Source organism: Canis aureus, chromosome 13 (genome assembly GCF_053574225.1).
Source record: "Canis aureus isolate CA01 chromosome 13, VMU_Caureus_v.1.0, whole genome shotgun sequence".
NCBI lineage: Eukaryota > Metazoa > Chordata > Mammalia > Carnivora > Canidae > Canis > Canis aureus.
In genome coordinates this window covers 62,764,672-62,784,155 of record NC_135623.1, presented here as the reverse complement: position 1 = coordinate 62,784,155, position 19,484 = coordinate 62,764,672, and the positions used below count along the sequence as shown (strand labels likewise).

Sequence of the window (19,484 nt, the reverse complement as noted above, 5' to 3'; positions counted from 1 at the left end):
TGCTGAGCAGGGAGTCGGCTTGAGATTCTCTCCTTCTGGTCCTCCCCTTACTCATGCACATGCTCGCTCGCTCTCTAAAATAAATAAATAAATCTTTAAAAAAAAGTTTGACAAAAATTGCACAGTATTTATTGAAGATAATGTTTCAGCACTTCCGGGTTGTCACCAAATACCATGTGATTCTTAACTTCCTTTTCCTAGTCTTGAGTCGCTTCACCTTTACCAAGCTCATATTTGATCAACCCTCCTAACTCTCAGGTCCCAAAACAAAACAAAACACAAGCACAGACACACACATGCATGCAAATGGTGAATTGTCAGATTTAGATTGTCCTTCCTTCTGCTTGACTTTCAAACATTTTTTCCCTTTGTCAATTAGAGTAGGAGAACAACTCTTCAAGAATACTCATAAAAGCCAGGTGCATTAAATGCTTAAGTGTGGAGTCCCAAGAGGAACTGGACTGGAAAAGAATGGAAAACTAAGATTCCAGCATTCTATACATCTTGAATTTCAGGTCTTTCTTGACCCATCATTTCATTTCCAGAAACTGATTATAAGTAAAGAATCAAGAGTTACTTGCAGCACTGTTTATAATAATAAAAAAGGAGTGGGGCACCTGGCTGGCTCAGTTGGTGTAACGTGTGACTCTTGAGCTCAGGGTTATGAGTTCGAGCCCCATGTTGGGTAGAGATTACTTAAAAGTAAAATCTTTTTTTAAAGTAGTAACAATAAATATTCAATAATAAAGCATTTTTTTAGATAAATGATGCTAAAGCAATAGAACTCTACAGGTTCTATGAGGTTATTGCTAAAGCAATAGAACTCTACAGGTTCTGTGAGGTTATTAAGCTCACATTTTCAATATCTTTTTAAAAGATCTTATTTATTTAGAGAGAGAGCAGGGGGAGACAGCAGAGAGAGAGGGAGGGAGAGAGAATCTCAAACAGGAGCCCCACTGAGTGTAGAGCCCCACTCAGAGGCTCTCAATCTCACAACCCTCAGATCATGACCTGAGCCAAAATGAAGAGTCAGCTCCTCAACTGACTGAGCCAGTCACCCAGGCTCCCCACATTTTCAAGATGATTTGGTAGCATAAGTATATGCTTATATTCTATTTAGTAAGAAAAAAAAGTAGACTCCAATCTGAATTTCCAATGATAGCTCAATTTTCTAAGGTATATATAGATAGATAGCTATATAAATAGAAATAGGGACAATTTTTATGCATTAGCTTATACAGTACATCAAATTAAAGTAAAACCTAAAATGAAATCCAATATTCCAAAATTTGTGTTTTAGGTATATGGTTGAGCTCTGGCTGTAAAACTAACCAATTTACCAACCAGAGAGCAACCCCAAAAATCCCAAGTCCTCTTGAATAGAAATCTATGTTTTAATGTGTCCAGTTGGTCTTTAGATGACAAATTGGTTTCTCAGTTGGAAATATCGATCTGGTAATCAGCTAATGTTTGAGTTGTGTTAGGACCAGCTCTATGCTCACAGGAAAAGTGAGAAGTGTGTCTTTTGACTTTCCAATCTTTCCTTTGGTGTCCTCCCCATCCAGTCCTCAAGTTTTCTTCACCTCCTCACCCTCATCTACATCCATTCCCCGCTAAATAATACAAGGTTTAGGAAAGGTTATCAAAAATTCATTCAGCCTAAGATAAAAAGGGCTGGCCAGTTTCGTTAAGTACTTCCATCATACGTATTTGGTTTTAGTAGGGATTCAGCTGTGAAGCCCCTGGTTTTTATCAACTGGGGCATTTTCTGCATTGGAGTAGGGCAATTCCAACACCAGTAGGAACTCCCCACCACCTGACCCTGAAAATCTGAAGTTGGTACAGAACCAGTGTCATGTTTTAATCTGGACTCCTGCTGATTGCTTGAGAATTCATTTCTTTATGGATATTTATTGGGGACCTACTATAGGCCAGGCACTCCTCTGGGATTTCAGAGCAATCTTTGGTACTCAGGCTGCATAGGATTCATGAAATAAGACACATGATATGCTGAAAACTTCATTTAATAAAAATTATTTGTATATTATTCATTCTACGTTTTCTCCCACTACTTTCTGCTTAATTTCTTTTTAATTTTTTTTAGATTTTATTTTTAAGTAATCTCTACAGCCAACACAAGGCTCAAACCTACAACTGTGAGATCCAGAGTCTAATGCTCTATGCACTGAGCCAGGCAGGTGCCCTTCTATTTAATCTTTGAAGCAAAAACAAAAAACAAAAATAAAAAAGCCTAGATTTAACTTGGAAATACCTGTCACACCAGGCTTCTGCTTTCTTTCACATTTCAAATACTATTTTTAGACACCTTGACTTTTTTTCTTTTATGACTTTCTTTTATGTCATTGATGTACAAACTTGAGACTCCTGATTACATCTCCTCTTTAGTAAAGGAACAAGAAAATGAAAGTGCCACCTACTTGCTACCACAATAGCACTATTTGCATATCTAAGTTTCAGTGGTTTATTTGAAAGGATGATGCTTTCTTCCATTAAATTGGAGTCTCCGGGGTTTTTTTCCCCCAGATGTTAAACACCATCACTCTGTTACTTAAGAGGTTTTGTCCAGGTTATTAAAGATCTCTTCATATCACACTTGAATGTAAAATCTTAAAATGAGTCATGCAGTGACCTTTGGTCTTCTGAGTATAATGAGGTCTGTTTTAATGAACGAAATTATTTTTTGATACATTTTTAAAATGTAAAAGAAAAATCCGATTACACATTCCTAATATAGCTGGACTTAAGTAGCATGTAAGCTTATTAAATAATGAGAATACTTTATAAAAACTATTATAAAACTCAAACTTTGGGTTAAAAAACAAAGACGCAGCCTCCACCCGCACCCTCCCGCAAGAAAAATTCTCCTAAAAGAAAAACTCATTAAAAGAAAAACTGTATATTACTGTTTGTATAATATCTTTTTTTTATGGACATCTGGATTTCATCCCTACTTTCTTATGTTTTAAATAATGAGATGTATTCAATTTGTGGATAAAAATGTTTATTTTAAAAGGAAATTTTTTAAAGATTTATTTATTTAATTTAGAGGGAGAGAGAGAGCAGGGGGAGGAGCAGAGGTAAAGAATGAGATGTTAAATGTATTTCAACTAAGAGAAATAAGAACAATTACAAAAATAACCAGAAGTAACTGTGAAATAAACTATAGTCTGCTATATGCTATATAATAATAACAGAAAGTAAACATATTGAGCCAGAATTAAAACAGTAGGTCAGAAAAGCACTGTATTGGAAGTCAACATACTATACAACCAAAGATTGGAATCAGACAGACCAGAATTTGAACATGGGTTTTAATCTTATTGAAAATGTGACCTTGTTTTTATAGCCCTCTCTAAGCTAGAGGTTATTCACCTATAAAATGGGGATAATAGTACCTGAGTCATAATCATTGGGAGAATTAATATGTGTGAAACACACAGTACATAGTATCCCATAAACGTTAGCATCATCATCATCGTGACATTAAAGAAACTAGAAGCCAACTATTGGTTCAAAGACCTAGTTAGAGGCAAAAATTTATTGACCACATAAAGAAGTTTGTCCACTAACCAAGGTATTTTTCTTTCTTTTTTTTTTTTTTAAAGATTTTATTTATTTATAGAGATGCAGAGAGAGAGAGGGGCAGAAACACAGGCAGAAGGAGAAGCAGGCTCCACGCAGAGAGCCTGACGTGGGACTCGATCCAGGGTCTCCAGGATCACACCCTTGGCTGCAGGCGGCGCTAAACCGCTGCGCCACCAGGGCTGCCCCCAAGGTATTTTTCTGCTATCAATAGTTAAACAGAATTTTAAGTCTAGTCTGCTTCTAAGACTAGTCTGCAGATATAATTGCTTTGGCCTCACTAGTGTTGGCAGATACAAGACTGAAGTATTCAAGATGAGGATTAAAATCTAAGCCTACTTCCAAAAGATTCTATGATGCCCCGCTGTCTCTTTGAATCTCTTCTTCCAGGCAATATATATATTATATTATATACATAATAATATGTATAATCATAATTATCACATATAATAATATTCACTGGATATTCAATTGAATGGTTGTTTCTACTATATTAAATGTGTTTGTCCCATGTCTGTCAGTCTGTAGGTCTCTCTGTGTGTATATAAGGCTGTCCTGGAAATTTTCTGTTTGTCCCTCCAGATCTCCACCCTTTCCACTCTGGGCTCTGCACTGCTAAACTGACTTTTAAGAACTCTATCAATGGACGCCCTTGTCCACTGGCTTCTAGATAGGTTCAACCAATAGGGTACATCAGCAGGAGATGAGAGAGAGGGGGGACAGCAAGACTTTGGAGTATTTATTCCCCATATCCCTCCCTAAAGTGGTCACTGAGGGAGGAAGTGGGCTGTAGCCCTTGACCATATACGTAAGAGGGTAAGGCCCTTGCTCCTGCCAGTTCCAGAGAATGGCATCACGGCCATTTCGTGGCATCCTCTTCACCCCTTTGTAAATAATCTCTTTATTAAGATCTCTTCGAACTACCTAATATGTGTGTCTCATGTAACCTGTCCTAACCTCCTGACTGATACCAGCTCTTAATAGAAATAATGTAAAGGACTGTGTAGTTAATATCCTCAGCTGCCTCTCAGCTTTAATATCCTCCTTCTAGTCAACTTCCTTCTTCTGTTGAGTTTGGAAAATATATGCCCATTCCATACTGCATCACTACAACTACCACTCCCAGACTTCGTGGGCCAAGTCTGTTAATACCACCACCACCCCCCAAATAATGATTAGTTCATGTGGTGAAGCTGTAGTTTAAGCCAAATGATAGAGATTCTTCACCCCGAATTTCCCAAATTAGAGGTAAAGGTGGCCCTCTTCTCCTTGAACTAAAGACTTGAATATAACATTGGGACCTTCTGTGGCTAGCCTCCCTACTCCCAGTAGATCATTCTACAGAATGAAGCTGAGCAGAGACAAGTAAGGATGAATGAGAGAAAGATGACTCTAAGAAGGGACCCATGGGGGAACACCTGGGTGGCTCAGCGGTTGAGTATCTGCCTTTGGCTCAGGGCGTGTTTCTGGAGACCCGGGATTGAGTCCCACATTGGGCTTCCTGCAGGGAATTCGCTTCTCCCTCTGCCTATGTCTCTGCCTTTGTCTCTCATGAATAAATAAAATCTTAAAAAAAAAAAAAAGAAGGGGCCCATGGAGTCACTGTGCCCAGTTCCAGACTCTGAGCCCCCAGTCCCTACAGCTCTCTTTTACAATTTTCTTCACCATTATGTGAACAAATATACTATAGCTTTTTTCCTTGAACCTATTGGAGTTTCTATCACATACAACTGGAAAAAAAAAAAAAAAGGTACTGATTAAAACAATGGCAAAAACTTTGCAAACTGATATGTTTCTACTATTTGAATCCAATTGTTTTAAAGAATTCAGAATTCACCAATGCCAGCAAGAAATGTGCTAAAAATGTCCTGATCTATGTATGCATCAAAATCAATGGGACTTTTTACTACCAGGAACCCCCAAAAAGCCTGTACTGAAATTCAGTTTGCTTCAGGATGTAGTTCCTGGTCCAGATTATTTCCCAGAGGGGAAAATGACTGGACTAGGAGAGCGGGGAATGGCAAAGGGTGTGAAAAAAAAAAAAAAAGAAGAAGAAGAACTTTCATTTCTTCTCATTTTTAAATTAGCTAGTATGGTTAGGTAACCATGATTAATAACGGTGTTTTGGTTTTACTACCCACTGTGGAACTTTACTTGTTTTTTGGCTGAAGAGAGCCTTGGTAAATATTAAGTAAAGTAATAGAAGAAAATTTATTTTTCCTAAATAGAATAACCTCCTTCCATAGGTATGACATTGTGCAGATTCAAGAACAGTACAATGGGGTGTATACTCCATTACAATAATTTGCTATGTAGTAACAATCCTTGTTACCCACTTCCCTGGCAGAGCCATTGTGAGGTTAACAAAGCCTTTAAAAAGATAGGAAATGGTTTATAAAAATTAATGAGACTTCACTTTCCTATGTTTAGAAGTAGTAAGCCAACACAGCTCACCATTTTTTTGTTGTGCTTATCAAAGCACATCTTTTCACTAAAATTCTAAGTTTAGTTTTAGGGCATTTATATCATTACTGGTGAAGTGGTTCTCTTGGGAAGAGCTTGGGACACTGAAAAAGAATTTGTAAGATTAACAATGAACATCATTAAAACACCAGAACAGAAAAGAAAAGATCAAGCAATGTTCTCCGACCCTCCTCCCAAAGGAGGAGGAGGAGAACATTGCTAACCTGTTCCCCAAGGAGAGGATGAACAAGGAAGACATCCAAATCCAAGTTGTCCTCAATTTACCACTGCTATTTTTACTCTCTAAACGGATACTTGTGAACTCATTTGGAACTTAGAAGAAAATATTTCTAGGGAAAGAATGTTAGTGATATTGGTTAGGTTTCTAGCAGGCCTTGTAAGCCCACTAACCCCCAAGTGGCTGCACCAAAAAATTCTAGTTCCTTGTTGTTCCTGAGGGAAAACAGCAACATTTCCACCCTGCAGCCCACAATGCTGGAATGGCTCCCTATTTCCCAAACTGCCATCCACCACAACTCCTCAGTTTGGAAAGTAGGAATGGAATGTTCCAGTCTCCTCTCCTACTGGGCCAAGAGAAAAAAGATAATTTTTTTCCTCATGGTGACAAAAGAAAGAAGAATCCTCAGGTAGCCAATGTTAACAGGAAAGGGGGGCAGTGACTCACATATTAGAGATGTTCCCGATTTAGTTTTCAGGACTTGGGAAGGGCCTACATCCAGAAACTTGCTTCGTTTTCTTTCAAAATGAGTTTGTCATCTCTGCCTCATGTGTTTGGTTTAGTTTAATAGAAATGGCCGTGTTGCTTTTTGATCATGAGAGGTGGCAGGTGTCCTTACTCTTCTTTCTTGGGTGCACATAATAGAACCTATAAATCCCGGGCTACTCCCCTCCCCCAGCCCTGTGTTCTCCACAGACCTCAAGGGAAAGGTCACTCTAGATGCCTTGAACGGAGGTGCCAGAAACCGTGCACAGGTTCTACAAGTCACCTCACAGGATTTGCTGATGGCATAACCTGAGCGCGATCTCCTTTGTGTTACTCCAACAACAATAAAGCCAGAAATAACTCTGACATACATTAAAAAATGTAAGCGTCAAAAAGCCTTTCTTTCAGCCCCTCTCCCAAAATATTAGCATGTAAATGAGTTAGCTAACAGTCACTAATGACATTTTTTTGCTGCAAAATTATTGGCTAATTATACCCATTATTGTATTCTTAGCCTATCAGACCATGCTTTGATCATCCAGAAACAAAAATGTTTCTTGGAACCAATCCACGGGGCAACAAATGGAGTCTGTTTTGACTGTTCTTTCTGAAAACCCTGTTGCCAGTAGCGCTCATCATCGTCATTGACCACGAGGCTTGGCATGGACCCAGGAAGAACTGTGATGGCAGGTCATCCGGGGTCCTTAGGAGAGGAGTTCCTGCTCGGCTACTGTCCCTTCTAAAGCATTCATGAAAACAAATAATCACCACACAAATGTGTACTCTCCTACCCGGAGTTATCATCCTATCTTTCAGAATACTGGACATTCTCATCATGTAAGTATACACACATTTAAGTGATTTAAGTCTGTCTCTGTTTTAGAGCACCCTTCCCTGCACACCACATTAGGTTACAGATCGCCATACTGAGGACAGTCCAGTAAGATTTATGTATACACGAAGAAGCTATGAAATATCTACAAAGTTGGCCAAATATTCACATATCTATCATTTGGTTGAAATCAATAATGGAAGATTCTTCCAAACCATAGGTGTTATCTGTACATTTGAAAATATCCAGGGCTCATCTGGCATTTAAACTTAATCACCTTTCAGAAAAGTTTTTTCCATGTAAGTCAAAGCTTAGTGTATTAAAGCAATGTAGGCTTAGAATGGAACTGTCAAGGTCATACCAGACAATATGATGGGGGTATTAAGCTGCACCTCAAAAAAAATAACTTAAAACATATTTACATTCTATCAACCATCAGTACCTATATTACCTTTGAATCAGTCAAATACTTGATGACTGTTGATGTTTATTCAGCCAAAAGTTTTTCTGGCTCTGCTGTATTCACACTATTATAAATGTACTCATCGTTAAATTGTGGTTTTAAACAATTTGGTAGTATAAACTATTGCAGATATTTATCTCTAATGATTCTTTCTTTCTCACAGTTTTGATATAAACTTTCTATTTATGGTAGGGCATGGTAATTCAGGTTAGGGGCAGATTGTAACAAGAACCATCTGTCCTTTTCCCTCTTTTCCCTCATTCGAGTCCTTCTGTCATGATTAATTGTTGTTACACACACACACAAAAAAAAGCGAACCACCTCTTTGCTGGTGTCTTGCAAGAGGTTAGCAGTCATTGTCTTCTTTTAGAGTAATGGTGCTTAAAATATTACATGCTTTGTTCTCTGTGGCACTAAACACATGATCTGCTATTGTGGTTCCAAAGCCTTCCCATAGACTGTGAGAGACAGGCGGAAGCCACTCTTGTGAATGTCAGAGTCTAACAAAACGGAGACAAAATTTAAAATGTTAGTCAAGAACGTTCCACTTTGTATTAAATATCTTGTCTGCCTGTCTCATGGGAATGAAAAAGGATTTAAGGGAAAAATATACATATCATGGTCATACTCATAAAAGTAAGCTTCTGAAGTATAAGACAAATACTGATTTTACATCAAGGTGTATCAATGTTTGATAGAAAATAAATTAAAAACATACATCCACATCTCCTAAAGACATCTGCCACTGCTTAATTTCAACAGTATCCCGAGAGAAAGTGAAAGGAGCTGGAGCTAGGATTTAATTTTTTTTAATTTAATTTTTATTAGAGGGAAATGCATTCTAGGAGGGACAACATGGGGGGGTAATCAAGGAGATGAAAGATCTGCTCAGAGATGTTGTATTATGAGCCCTGGAGGGGCTCCCAACGGATCTACTTCAGTTCAAGTGAAAGAGTCATAAAATTTTGTTATAATCCTCAAAAACGCTGCCTACCTAGGCAGCATTTATTAAACACTCTATGTACCCAAAATTGGGTATACAGAAGTGGGAATAAGATGCAAAATTGATAGAAGTTATTGTTGCTGCTGTTTTTAATCATCAAGGAACTTTAATCTATCGGGCTTAGACATTAAATTAAATCCAGGACAAGCAAGAGACATCCTCTAGTGATGTGATTTGGAGAACCACAAAGGCTCTGTTTTTCCCAGAATATCCTTTCCCTTGGTCTACCAATTTTTCTGAAGTTCCTCCCTATTAGAATATTAGAACCATTCTTCAAGTTCAGGCTTTTTGTTTAAGTAAAGATGTGGAACACGGTCCCTATAAAGCCCCTGTTACAATATAATGATGTTATGTAGAGGGCTCACACAGTTACCAGATAACATTTCAGTCTTGGCATAGAGCAAAACAAGGTCCTGAGGGAGAGAAATCTAGGACAAGAAACAAAAATATAGGTAAGGAAGGAAAACCAGAATGGTCCAGAATAAAATGTGGGAAGTAGCTAAGGGGAATGACAAAATTGATAAAGTGAGTTCAAACTACGGTTCCAGAATATAGCAACCTTCCAATGCCAGCATGATAAAGCTAGAATTCTACTTGTGAAGAATGAAAAGCTAAGAGAGGTAATCATCGAGAAGAAAGGGTTAGTAACCTGGCCATAGAGTCTTCAGACTGGAAGAGACGGAGACTGAAATCAGGGAGCTCAGTAAAGACTATTGACTTTTTCAAGAATATAGAGACAAAATACTTGAATGGGGTGAAGGTATATAAGAATAAATTGTTATTCTAAATAAATATAATGAACTGTAGGAGCAGACTGAATATGAGAATTGTGGGAAAGAGGGACAACAACTAGTGAGATTTAATGGTAGGTAACAGGAACCTGGCAACAGCATTGAAAGATGAAAGGACACTGGAAAGGATACCTAGTTTTGTCACTGGTGGCCCCTTGCAGACTGGGGATTGGCCAATGTTCCTCTAAACACTTCTAGTCACATGATCAACTAGACATTTCCCATTGCCTTATGACCTAGGACTGGGATACGGACCAAAGAAACGTGAATCTGCAAGTCACAAAGAATCAAAGCCTTGAGGGTAAGTGACTAAGAGCAGAGAGCCAAGGATATGATTTCCTGGAATGTTCAGTTTGGTGGAGAGGAACAGAGCCATCCTAACTAAAAGGAAAGGCATAAAGAGGAAGTAGAGGGAAGGAAGAAGAGGGAGCTTTAAGAAGAATAAGGTGGTCAGTGGTATGAAATGGTGATCTAAAATATTCACTCTTTTCTCACCTTCAAATAATGATTGTGTAGCTGGATATAGAACTCTGACATAGACCGCCTCTTAGTCCTTCGAAATTATTCACCGTCTTTGGCTTCTGCTGTTACTGTAAGAAGTCTGGTGTCATTCCAATGATCGTTCTTTTGTTGGTAATTTCTTTTTTGCTAATTTCTTTTAAACTATTCACTCTGTCTTTGTTCTGAAATCTCACTAAAATGTATTTTTATTTAGACTCCTTGGGACTCACTGTGAATCGTGAATCTGAGGAGTATATCTTTTAGCAATTCTAAAAGTTCTTCAGGTGCTATCTCTTTAAATATTACATTTCTTCCATTCTCTTGATTCTTTCACTTTAGAGACCCAAAAAAGTTTTATAAGGGTGGTTGAAAGTTATACCTTTTAATTTTCTTCCCCATCCACTTTTCCACCCACCGCCCCCCCCCCGCTCTTTTAAAAGAGAACAGATATATTTAATTATTTTGTTTTATTTTTTTTTTTAAGTGAACTCCACACCCAATATGGAGCTTGAACTCAAGACCCCAAGATCCAGAGTCACATCCTCTAGCGACTGAGCCAATTGGGCACCCCCAGTTTTTATCTCTTTTATATTTTCCATCTCTTCCTCCCTCCAAGTGATTATATAGAGGTAATTTCCTTAAGCCTGCTTTGCAGTTTATTAAGTCTCACTTCTGGTCTTTAACTATTAATACTTCATTTCCATTACTTCAGTTTTTCATTTATAGAAATTGTATTCAATTATTTCTTTCAAATCTGTATGTTGGTTTTTCACAGACTCATTATTTTCTCATGCTTTAGAGTCTTTCCTTTATGCCATTAATCACGTTATATTTATTTTATAGTCCTGATTTAATAGTTCTGTTATCTGGAGTTCTCAGGAAACCTAATTCCCCTAATTGTTGTGTTGTGTCTGCTGACTCTCAGACGTGGCAAACTGTTGCCTTGTATGCTTTGTATTTAGGAATGTGTGTTCATCTTCAGCACGGGAATCCCTGACAGCCTGTTGTGTCTCTTCACAACAGTTTTTATGTTTGCTTCTTCCAGGAGCCTTAGGGTTACCACTGGACAGGACCAAATTTTGTATCATTTTTTTGACTTGGTGCAGGCTGATAGCATAAATCAGCTTTCAGCAAACCATCATCTATTTTTTTCATTCAAAAAAAAAAGATTCATTCATTCATTCATTCATTCATTCATTCGAGACACACAGAGAGAGGCAGAGACATAGGGAGAGGGAGAAGCAGGCTCCCTGCAGGGAGCCCAGTGCAGAACTCAATCCCAGGACCACGGGATCACACCCTGAGCCAAAGGCAGATGCTCAATTGCTGAACCACCCAAGTGTCCCACCACCATCTATTTTTTGCAAATAAAGTTTTATTGAAACACAAACATGCTCATTTGTTTACATATTGTCTGCAGTAGCTTTCCTTCTACAATGGCAGAGCTGAGTAGCTGCATTAGACACTGTAAGGCCCCAAAAGGTGATAATATTTACCATCTGGCTCTTCACAGATAATGTTTGCCACACCCTGGTATAAATTCAAATCCTAAGCCAGAGTAAGAGCAGCCATAAGTTTATAGATTCCCAGGGAAAGAGACCATTTCCTTTCACCCTGATTCTAAACTGACTAGTTTCTTCATTGACTCAATGTGCTACTCAGGAGGTTGCTCTTGTTTTTGTTTTTTAATCCATGCTTTCACTAAGGACATTTTGGGGGTCCTGAATGCATGCAGGCTTACTGATCCTAACTCTCTATCTTGCATGAGTCCAGTTCTGAAGGACATTTAAATCCAAACCTTTGGATCTAGAAAAGATTTTCCTGCCACACCAGCAACCCCTCTATGGGATTTTAGCACCCACAGCTCCTATACTAACTACTTTTGTCTTCTGCAGATACCACCTTAAAATCAGCTAGGTGTTAGTTATTTCTTTTCAGCAATTATAGGTATTTTATAGCAAAACATTTCTCTAGTTAAGTAATATGTTATATTTCTGGGAATTGAAAGTTGTGTAAAATGTAACTGGAATCTTGGAAGACTGAAAAATGTCAAACTTTGCTAAAACAATTTTAGGATCAAGAATAAGACTATGTACATGGAGTCACAAAGGTAGCAGATATTTTAGCAACATTGAGAAAGAACTAGGTAATGAGGAAAGTAAAGATACATACAGAGTCACTAATGACTGGAGGCCACATGGCAGAGAGGACTCTGACATCAGACTTGCCCCAATTAAAATCCTACATGTGTGACCCTTAGAAAGCAATTTAACTTCTCATGACCTCAATTTCCTTACCTGTGAAATGGGGATAATATGGACCAACATCTACCAAAATCAAAAGGCATGACCCTCGCAATTAACGCGAAGGTGTTACAATGCTCTTCACTCTCCAGATTACTTCTTTCCTGCTTCAAAGGAAGGAAAGAACCATGTTTAACATGTGGCATAGATAACAGCAAATATTTCTGGCTGAATTTAGCCATTGTCATTGTTTCTATGGCAACTACTTTACCCTGAGAAGAGGGACAGAACACAGAAAGATGCTATCTGTAAAAGATTGATAGTCACTTGCTTGAAATGATCTTCATAACTCTCAGGGTTCTGAGGGCAGGAGTCATCCCAAACACGTGGCAATAAAACTTCCAAGTATCAACTGTTTCCCTTGAGAAACCAGTTAGTAACTGTTAACTATTTAATCATCTGGTCTCATTTTTTACCAGGCCTACTCAACTGTTCTAGAAAGTAATCTAGATTGATATAGGTAATTTGTCAGAGTTTACGCATTACATAGACATTAAGAAGGAAAAAATAAACAGCCAGAAAACATGGTGTGAGAGAAAAGGAGAGTTCAGGTTTGGGACAGGGAGGCACGATGTGGGTTCTCACCGTAGGGGCTGCGAGATGTGGTAGGGCAGCCCAGAAGCAGGAGTGGGGAAGGGAACAACTATCCCACACAAAATACAGTTCAGTGTTATTCCCATTATATAGTGGTAACACAACCATGTGAAGGCCTTGCTTGAATCTTATTTATTCGGATGCAGCATTTTTTTCCTACTAAAGAAAACTGTGATTCATTTTTCCAATAAATTCTTTAGATTACCATCCTTTGAAATCCTGTGTTTTCAAGCAATCTTTTCTGATAGGATTTTTCCCTGCTTCATAGAACTCACAGAAGACAACACGAATCGACTCCCCAAATGAGTTTTTTCTATACCTTTCAGTGTTTTAATCAGTCAAGTTTCATTTCTTAAAATCTCAGACTTGTTTTCAATTAGAACCTATTCAAGTGTAATGAATATAGGGACACAAATCCCCGTTGGTTATCTATTTAAGATTATTTCTAAACATATAATTAACATGACATAATTTCACTTCCAATCATGCCTAGAGAGAAAGGAAAGCAATATTGTGCTTTCCGTCTCTAAAGTACAAATACCCTCATTTAGTAGGGAGCTTATGTTCTAAATAGAAAACCAGCTTTTATTTTATTATTTTATTTTTTTAGAGGCAGAGAGAATGTGCACATAATAGGTGGAGAGGGCAGGGGGAGAGGAGAGAGAGAATCCCCAAACAGGCTCTACGCTGAGAGTGGAACCAGAAGCAGGGCTCGACCTCATGACCAGAGATCATCACAACCACGAAATCATGACCTCAGCGGAAACCGAGAGCCGGTGGCTTAACCGACTGAGTCACTGAGGGACCCTGAGAAAAACAGCTTTTAAAAAACATACTGGATGAATAAATATACCAAAAACCTCAACTTTATTTACTAAGAAAAGCTACTTAAAAGGCATTCTTCCTCATGGTAGGAAACTCAGGTCATATATGTTGAACTTGTCTAGACATATCCAGGACATTTATTTAGAAGATGGAGAGTAGATTCTACTCACCACCCTTCCCTCTCCAAAATAGGTGCTGTGATTCTATTCCGTGTCAAATACTCAAAATTAGCTATCAATTGCTATAGCCTGAATGTGTGTGTGTCCCCCGCCCCCCACTTCCTCCCCTCCCCCCAGCCAATTTGTACATTGAAACCTAATTCCCAGAGTGAGAATATCTAGGGATGGGATGGGGCCTTTGGGAAACAATTAGATCGTGAGGTGGAGCCCTCAGTAATAGGATCAGTGCCCTTCTAAAGAGGCCTCCGAGAGTTCCCTGGCACCTTCTACCTTGTGAAGACAGAGAGAGAAGAGACAATGGTCATCTCCAAACCAGGAAGCAGGCTCTCACCAGACACTGAATCTGCCAGTGCCTTGATCCTGAACTTCCCAGTTCTCCAGAGGAATAAATGTCTCTTGTTTTTAAACCACACAATCTGGTATTCTGTTATAGTAGCCAGAAAGGATTACTTAAGACAGAGTTTTAAAAGAAAGGATGCTTAGAGAGGAACTAGCAAGATACCCTTGCTCAGGGGCTCTCCACAGTGAACGTGCAGATTTCTCAGGGCTAGGTACTAGGGAGCACACCAGTACAGCAGTAGCCTGTTTATGTGAGCAGGTATAATTTGAAACATTCTAGAAGGTCCCCTGACCACATACATCTTCTTAGGAATGTAAAATCCTGTTCACAAAGAATTGCATGCATTATTAATGCAAAGGTACAGAATCAAGTGGAAAACCCACTGTTGTGTTACATTAATGTAACTTGAGAGCTAATCAATGCTTCCTTTCATCCCCTCAGTACACAAGTGTATCCCTTCCATATGTGGAGCTTGTTTTGAAAACTCTACACGTCACAGGTTAGAGACTAGTCTCAATCAGTGGAATTAGACAGTGATATTCTCATGAAAAGGGTTTTATTATTTTTTTTATGAAAAGGGTTTTAAAACATTCTTCTGTTTATTGCTCTGTATCCTGAACATACATATTTAATATTTAATTTAATTTATATTTACTCTTTTTTTTTTCAGTATGATTAAAATAATAGAACTTGCGGGAAGACACCCTAAAGCCTATAAATGTTAGAGAAAACTGACCTTAAAAAGTGAATGATGTTTTTCTAAAACAATCCTCCTAGCACCATTTTTGAGTAGTATAGGAGAAAAATATTATTCATCCGTATTTCTTTCAAATAAGAGACAATGAAGAATTCCAAGAAGATCCTTGACATCAGAAATGTGATTTTCCTTAGTTCTTAATTCCTTAATTCTTTTCTAGCTTACTTTACTTGTCATTTTGCAAATTAAAATAAAAGACATAATGAAGGACCTGCTTTTAAATAGTAAAATGAGCTTTGAGAGAGAAGAACAGTAAAGCTACGAACAGGTCATTTTTATTTCCCTGCCAGTGTCTTTTTTAGGAATATTTTAGAGACAATTCATTTGAAATGTTTAAAAAAAAAAAACTTTAATACACTTTTCTGGTTCCATATGATCCTTTCCCCTTGGTAAAACCTGAAGAATGCAACCCATGACACACCACGCTTCAATCATTCTCTTCTAACCATTGCTCAAACCAATTTTGTTGACTTGAAAATATGCATTGTTCATCTTGCTATTCATTATTTATTCATCAACTCTTATTAATAATACATAGTAATAAATTACAAATATCAAAGTTAATATTCTTATGGCTGTCTTGGCATTATCCTTGCAAGTACCTAAATAAATAAAAACTAAAACTTAAGAAATAAACTTCAGTGGAAAAAGACAAAGAAAATACCACCCTCCTAAATACAAGTTTATTTATTTTTAGAACACAATGAAGCTAAATAACCTACTGAGTCAGTCCGGCCTTCAGTGCATGTTATAAGAAGCTTTCTATTTTTGCTCAGTATCTTCTCCTTTGTTGATCTTTAAAATGAAAGCATTAAAACTTTGCAAAGCTGCTCTAGCATTTCATTCTGCAATTATCTTTGTGAGGTTGAGTCATAAATAGATAAACTTAAAACCAAATGGCAATGCCTTCATATATTTTTATCAACTCTTTTTTGGTACAGAGCATTTAAAAATGCAATCGGCCAGGGGTGCTTGACCGGCTTGGTCAGCAGAGCATGTGATTCTTGATCTTGGGGACATGAGTGCAAGCACCACGGTTGGGCCTAGAGATTACTTAAAAAGATAAATGGATCAGCAACATAGACAGTGAATCACAGCAGTTTTCAAGACTAGCCAAGATAGGTGAGGTGATTAAAAGTTGGGACACCATGCTTTACACAGTAAAAGGAAAAAGAAAGGGTGGGGGAGCCATGGGGAAAACCCGGGTATGGGACCTAGGCACCAGACTGGGCTCTGAGTCTCGGTCTAGCTCTCCAGTGTCAACTTCCTTACCTAAATGAGAGGATAGTTACATCTTCCACAAGTGCATAAATTGCCCATCCTATGATCACAACTAGTGCGGCATCGGCATCGGTGTTTTAAAATAAAATATAGGCTCGTGGGCATCAGGGTGGTTCGGTCCGATAAGCGGCTGCCTTCAGCTCAGGTCATGATCTCAGGGTCCTGGGATCCCGGCCCACGGGGCACAAGCCCTCTGCATTTGCCTTCTCCCTCCCTCTCTCTTGCTCGCTCTCTCTGTCAAATAAATAAAATATTCGATAAATAAATGAGTGAATGAATAAAGTGGCTCCTGTTGCTGATAAGCAAAAACAGCAAGCCACTTAGACTGACTGCTCTGATAGTGGCTCTAAGGCCGCGGCGGTCAAGCGCTGGCGAGCCTTGCCTTCCAGGCCTCGGCAGCGGGGGGCGGGGCCGCGGAACAGCCGCCGCCAAGGTAGTAGCGCCCTGGCCTCTGGTTTGCAGCCGCTCAGAGCCCTCCCACCCCCCCGCGACGGGACCTTGCGACTTCCCTGCAGGCACGGCCTCAGTCTCCCCGGTGTGCCTGCTCTGTCCGCTGCATCTGGTCCACGGGGGACTCGGCCCGGCGGGCGCCCTGGGGTCCGTGCAGCAGCCCCTGGACCCTCCGCCCTGCTCCGGGCGCGAGGGGGTGTGTGTGGCAGGAGCAGGGCACGGGGCCTGCAGGTGGCCTCGGGGCAGGGGCCACAGGGACCCAGAGCCCCAGGCCTGCGGGCGGCTCTCCCGCCGAGGTCCCGCGGGGGGAGGGGGGGCTCCCTGCTGTTCCGCCCCTTCCCCGTCCTCCCCGCTCGGCCCGCAGAGTCGTCCCCGAGCATGGACGCCCCTTCACATCCCTGCGGAATTCCAAAGGCTCAACGGGTTTCCCAAGGAGCTGGGCCTCGCCGGGGGTTAAATCCCGGGCCACCTGCCGCCCCCGCATCTCCGGGGACCCCAAGGCCCCTCGGACCCGCAGGGGCTCGTGGCCCCTCCCACGGAGGATGCACCGCCTTCCTGCCCCCCACCCCTACTCCCGACGCCCAGGAGAGAAACGCTGCTTCCTGCCCTGCCGCGGGCTCGAACCCGGGGCGACGGGCTCCGGCTCTGGACGGCGGCCCCTGCGCGGAGGCCAGAGCCCCCCCGACCCCCCACCCCGCTGCCAGGACCCACCGCACGAGCTCAGCGCCCCGCACGGCGTCCTCGGGCTCCGGGGACAGGCGCCCCCGCCCCTCCCAGGCCCCCTGCCCCGGGCTCGCACCCGGTCTCGGACCCCTCCTGAAGGGACTCAGACGCCCTCCCCGAGCCTGGGCTGCCGGCTCCAGCCGCAGCTGCGCCTGGGTGCCCCCCGGGGGGGCCTTTGCTCAGCCCTCAGGGCGCAGGGGTCTGGGAGCTCACCCACGGCAGGGTGCTGGGCCCTGTACCCGTGGGGCCTCGCACGTGTCACCTTCCACCTAGACTAGGCCTTGCCACGGCGACAGCACTGTGCTCGCCCGGGTGCTTTCCCTCGGTCCAGACCCCCCCCCCCCCCAGAGCGTCCCCTCCCGTTGCCCCCTGCGAGCTTTCACAAAACTCATCTGCATTTTAACACCGATTCACCGACTCTACGGGATGTTAAAAATACTTGATCCCACATCCTCCCACTACCAGATTCACGCTGGTGTTTTAGAACATGGAACCTCAGGAAAGTTTGCTCTCCAGGGTCTGTGGCAAAGAATGGACATTAATCCCAGCCTCTTAGAGAATTCCAGGGCGTAGGGGGCCGCCTGGGGGCCCAGGGCGTGACCCTGGAGACCCAGGATCGAGTCCCGCATCGGGCTCCCCGCATGGGGCCTGCTGCTCCCTCTGCCTGTGTCTCTGCCTCTCTCTCTCTCTCTTTCTCTCTCTCTCTGTGTGTGTCTCTCATGAATAAATAAATAAAATCTTAAAAAAAAAAAAAAGAATTCCAATGCATAGGGAAAGGTCACTCTGTATTGTATTTGCGACTCGTATGTGTCTCCTAGCAGCACCCTTCAACTCATGCTATTATCTCTTCTCTCTTCCTTCTTCATTTTACCGAGCTGTCCTTGATGCATGTCTACAGTCACGCTATCCATTTAGAACAAACACTCTCACAGATTAGGTCTCTGCTCAAGACATATTACTCTGTAAAGTACCAATCACAATGACATTTGCACTTAGATTTTTTTTTAACTACTGTGTTTTTTGTTACAATGATTATCCTAAACTTAAAGCGGGAAAGCTGAATTAAAGGTATTATTAGCCATCTGTATATCGGTATTTCACTTTATGTACAACTGTAAAGATAATGGGTATGTGCTTTGTTAAAATACTATTCGAGTTATTATTTAAGTTATTTCTATATTATTATATCTCCATAAATGTGCCATTAAAATAAAAAAGGTATATTGTCCTATTATAATTATGCTTTTATCTAGAAATAAGTCACCCTTAGCCATGCTTCCATTATTTCCTTTACAGCTATTTATTTTCTTTATCCTGTAATAGCTGTATATTTCTAGAATGAGAGTCACAGAATCATACACTTGCAAGAGACTTTAAAGTGCTTATCCATTTCTCTCCCATGCGGCAGAGCTGCCCTTAAGCATATTCAGACAGATGAAGACATAGACAATTGAGAAAATACAAAGTAAATATTTCCCTAATTATAAATGCAAGATGTACATTTTGTTTTTTTAAAGATTTATTTATTTTAGAGGGAGAGAGTGCGCGTGCATGGACGCGCACACCCACACCCACACCCACACACAGGAGTAGGGGGAGGGGCTGAGGGAGAGAATCCCAAGCTGACTCCCCACCAAGTGTGAAGTTCCACT

The 19,484-nt window shown here is 40.7% G+C and overlaps 1 long non-coding RNA gene across 1 annotated transcript; it reads left to right on the top strand.

Moving 5' to 3' along the window:
- The first annotated feature begins 3,630 nt into the window (after window positions 1-3,630).
- Window positions 3,631-11,582, top strand: LOC144281687 (uncharacterized). The gene is made up of 3 exons (XR_013350111.1): window positions 3,631-3,796; window positions 7,305-7,627; window positions 10,865-11,582. It is a non-coding gene; the product is annotated as an uncharacterized LOC144281687 (long non-coding RNA).
- Window positions 11,583-19,484: the final 7,902 nt, after the last annotated feature.